Genomic DNA, 5000 nt, shown 5'->3' on the forward strand with positions numbered 1-5000 from the left:
TTACCTCGGGTTCCGAAAACCAACAAAATAGAACCGAGGTCCTATTCCATTATTCCATGCACACAGTATTCAGGCGGGCTTGCCTGCTTTAAGCACTCTAATTTGTTCAAAGTAAACGTGCCGGCCCACCGAGACACTCAATAAAGAGCACCCTGGTAGGATTTCAACGGGGTCCGCCTCGGGACGCACGAGCACGCACGAGGCGGTCGCACGCCTTCGGCTCGCCCCACCGGCAGGACGTCCCACGATACATGCCAGTTAAACACCGACGGGCGGTGAACCAACAGCGTGGGACACAAATCCAACTACGAGCTTTTTAACCGCAACAACTTTAATATACGCTATTGGAGCTGGAATTACCGCGGCTGCTGGCACCAGACTTGCCCTCCAATAGATACTCGTTAAAGGATTTAAAGTGTACTCATTCCGATTACGGGGCCTCGGATGAGTCCCGTATCGTTATTTTTCGTCACTACCTCCCCGTGCCGGGAGTGGGTAATTTGCGCGCCTGCTGCCTTCCTTGGATGTGGTAGCCGTTTCTCAGGCTCCCTCTCCGGAATCGAACCCTGATTCCCCGTTACCCGTTACAACCATGGTAGGCGCAGAACCTACCATCGACAGTTGATAAGGCAGACATTTGAAAGATGCGTCGCCGGTACGAGGACCGTGCGATCAGCCCTAAGTTATTCAGAGTCACCAAGGCAAACGGACCGGACGAGCCGACCGATTGGTTTTGATCTAATAAAAGCGTCCCTTCCATCTCTGGTCGGGACTCTGTTTGCATGTATTAGCTCTAGAATTACCACAGTTATCCAAGTAACGTGGGTACGATCTAAGGAACCATAACTGATTTAATGAGCCATTCGCGGTTTCACCTTAATGCGGCTTGTACTGAGACATGCATGGCTTAATCTTTGAGACAAGCATATGACTACTGGCAGGATCAACCAGGGAGCTGCGTCAACTAGAGCTGAGCAGCCGGCCGCCCGGGAGTGTGTCCCGGGGGCCCGCGCGAACACGCAAGCGTCCGCTCAATTATTCTGCAAACAGGAGGAGGCTGAGCTCCCCTGCACAACACACCTCGAAACCCTCTCAGGTCCCGGCGGCGCGCAGCGCCGTCCTAAGTACTTGGTCGGGTTCGAGAGAGGCGCAATCGCCCGGAGTTAGGCGAGTAGACGCTTTAGGTGCGACCACCCGTGCTCCCAACTGAGCTTGCCGCTGCCGACAGAGGCCCGGGAGCGTGCTGTCGTGGCATTGCCGGCGGGAGACAACACGCGCCACCTACGGTGACCGGCAGCTCCAACGCCAGCGCCACAGAAGGACAAAAGCCCTACTTGGGTGCCGAAGCGAACTCTCCCAGCACAGCGCACGCGCCAACACGTCCGCACAGCTGCGATACAAACCACCTGCGAGAACCGCTGGGGCGACCGAGCAGCAGACGGCGTCGCGGCGCCGAGCGCCGGGCGGCGGCGCATCCTCAGCGCACAAAGTCCTCAATCGGACCAGCACACTGCAGATGGCCACCGCGCTTCGCACCGGGCCCGCGAGGACCTACTTTGGCCGCAAGGCGCCGCGAGCAGGGGGCGCCGGCGCGCAGCTGCGCCGCCTGCCGCGTCCGTCGGCCGGCGCGCCTGCCACCGGCCGCCCCCACCAGCCGGCTGTAGCGCGTGCGCCCACGCACCGCGCTGCCAGCACGCCGGGCGGCCCCCCCTCACCGGCCGGGGACGGTCCCACCCAGCCACCGCCGCGTATCGCCTCACACCCAGATCCCCTTTCACGTTCGTGGGCATGGTGGGTCCCCTTTCACGTTCGTGGGCATGGTGGGTATCCCTGAAACAACCGGTTAATAGCTCGACCGATCGTCGCCAACACTGATTCACCTCTAGCGAGAACAACCGCACCACAACGGGTTACCGGTTGTTCATTTGCGTAACGTCACCAGCAAACGTACACGTCCATCGCCATTTGCAACGAGTATTGCATGCCTGTGTCAGGTGTCACAACACACTACGTCTGCCCACATAGACGCAACAACATGTGCACGCCTAGAGAACACGTGGAAGGTAGACCCCGTACGTATGCGGTGTCCATTGCGCGAACGACTGTCAGCCCGCCTCTGCAGCATGTCGCAGATGTGGAACGCGGTGCAACATGCTATCACGGTGTGTGAGAAGAGACGACTACGTCCGAATACACGCTCCACTACATCAACAGACTGCTCATGCTGATCGCCATCCAGGGCGTCCGTTCCTCCCACACGTCTGTATGGCGTACCACACTGCAATCCAGCTCTTATAGGGAGACGACACGTAGCTGCGTGCACAATATTTGGACTGTATGGTCCGCCGTTGCTAGGCGCTGTCGTCATACGGTCACATGGGCCACGATGTATCATTCAGTACATACGGAGCAATGTGCAGTACAGTTTGTGGGTTTTGCGTACATCGGCGGACAGGTGACAGGCCGTACCACAACGTAGGCTGAGTACGTCGGCATGCGAAGGGCATTGAACATGCAAACTTCTCACCGACCAGCTTGCGAAGGCAGGGGGGAAGGGGGGGGGGCATGTACGTCCTGCTGCTATCCACACTACAGTGTATAGCAGGAGCATGTGGAAAGTCAGCAACACCTGCAAGGTGTTTAACATGACGCGATACACAGGGGACCGGGCAGTGCGAGTAGCGAACTATATTGCGAGGGTTGCGGTTAGGCAACACTACACTACTTTAACGGGTTGCATAACAATTACAGAGCAGGTTCAGCGACAACGTGCGTCAGGTTAAGGCGCAATATAGTTTAGGTTACGGCGCACTTTAGGTTAGGTTAAGGCACATTATAGGTTAGGTTAAGGCACAACATGGGTTACGTTAAGGCACAACATGGGTTACGTTAAGGCACAACATGGGTTAGGTTAAGGCACAACATGGGTTAGGTTAAGGCACAACATGGGTTAGGTTAAGGCACAACATGGGTTAGGTTAAGGCACAACATGGGTTAGGTTAAGGCACAACATGGGTTAGGTTAAGGCACAACATGGGTTAGGTTAAGGCACAACATGGGTTAGGTTAAGGCACAACATGGGTTAGGTTAAGGCACAACATGGGTTAGGTTAAGGCACAACATGGGTTAGGTTAAGGCACAACATGGGTTAGGTTAAGGCACAACATGGGTTAGGTTAAGGCACAACATGGGTTAGGTTAAGGCACAACATGGGTTAGGTTAAGGCACAACATGGGTTAGGTTAAGGCACAACATGGGTTAGGTTAAGGCACAACATGGGTTAGGTTAAGGCACAACATGGGTTAGGTTAAGGCACAACATGGGTTAGGTTAAGGCACAACATGGGTTAGGTTAAGGCACAACATGGGTTAGGTTAAGGCACAACATGGGTTAGGTTAAGGCACAACATGGGTTAGGTTAAGGCACAACATGGGTTAGGTTAAGGCACAACATGGGTTAGGTTAAGGCACAACATGGGTTAGGTTAAGGCACAACATGGGTTAGGTTAAGGCACAACATGGGTTAGGTTAAGGCACAACATGGGTTAGGTTAAGGCACAACATGGGTTAGGTTAAGGCACAACATGGGTTAGGTTAAGGCACAACATGGGTTAGGTTAAGGCACAACATGGGTTAGGTTAAGGCACACCATGGGTTAGGTTAAGGCACACCATGGGTTAGGTTAAGGCACACCATGGGTTAGGTTAAGGCACAACATGGGTTAGGTTAAGGCACAACATGGGTTAGGTTAAGGCACAACATGGGTTAGGTTAAGGCACAACATGGGTTAGGTTAAGGCACAACATGGGTTAGGTTAAGGCACAACGTGGGTTAGGTTAAGGCACAACGTGGGTTAGGTTAAGGCACAACGTGGGTTAGGTTAAGGCACAACGTGGGTTAGGTTAAGGCACAACATGGGTTAGGTTAAGGCACAACATGGGTTAGGTTAAGGCACACCATGGGTTAGGTTAAGGCACAACATGGGTTAGGTTAAGGCACAACATGGGTTAGGTTAAGGCACAACATGGGTTAGGTTAAGGCACAACATGGGTTAGGTTAAGGCACAACATGGGTTAGGTTAAGGCACAACATGGGTTAGGTTAAGGCACAACATGGGTTAGGTTAAGGCACAACGTAGGTTAGGTTAAGGCACAACGTGGGTTAGGTTAAGGCACAACATGGGTTAGGTTAAGGCACAACATGGGTTAGGTTAAGGCACAACATGGGTTAGGTTAAGGCACAACATGGGTTAGGTTAAGGCACAACATGGGTTAGGTTAAGGCACAACATGGGTTACGTTACGGCACAACATGGGTTACGTTACGGCACAACATGGGTTACGTTACGGCACAACATGGGTTACGTTACGGCACAACATGGGTTACGTTACGGCACAACATGGGTTACGTTACGGCACAACATGGGTTACGTTACGGCACAACATGGGTTACGTTACGGCACAAATTAGGTTAGGTTACGGCACAAATTAGGTTAGGTTAAGGCACAAATTAGGTTAGGTTAAGGCACAAATTAGGTTAGGTTAAGGCACAAATTAGGTTAGGTTAAGGCACAAATTAGGTTAGGTTAAGGCACAAATTAGGTTAGGTTAAGGCACAAATTAGGTTAGGTTAAGGCACGATATAGGTTAGGTTAAGGCACGATATAGGTTAGGTTAAGGCACGATATAGGTTAGGTTAAGGCACGATATAGGTTAGGTTAAGGCACGATATAGGTTAGGTTAAGGCACGATATAGGTTAGGTTAAGGCACGATATAGGTTAGGTTAAGGCACGATATAGGTTAGGTTAAGGTACGATATAGGTTAGGTTAAGGTACGATATAGGTTAGGTTAAGGTACGATATAGGTTAGGTTAAGGTACGATATAGGTTAGGTTAAGGTACGATATAGGTTAGGTTAAGGTACGATATAGGTTAGGTTAAGGTACGATATAGGTTAGGTTAAGGTACGATATAGGTTAGGTTAAGGTACGATATAGGTTAG

General features: G+C 51.9%; 1 non-coding gene across 1 annotated transcript in view; it reads right to left on the reverse strand.

Moving 5' to 3' along the window:
* LOC126446591 (small subunit ribosomal RNA) overlaps positions 1–954 on the reverse strand; it is a 1909-nt gene extending 955 nt beyond the window's left edge. Inside the window, exon 1 of the ribosomal RNA XR_007583359.1 lies at positions 1–954. This exon is cut by the window's left edge and continues 955 nt beyond it. This is a non-coding gene — a ribosomal RNA (small subunit ribosomal RNA).
* Positions 955–5000: the final 4046 nt, after the last annotated feature.

This window comes from Schistocerca serialis, unplaced genomic scaffold (assembly GCF_023864345.2).
Source record: "Schistocerca serialis cubense isolate TAMUIC-IGC-003099 unplaced genomic scaffold, iqSchSeri2.2 HiC_scaffold_406, whole genome shotgun sequence".
Classification (NCBI taxonomy): domain Eukaryota; kingdom Metazoa; phylum Arthropoda; class Insecta; order Orthoptera; family Acrididae; genus Schistocerca; species Schistocerca serialis.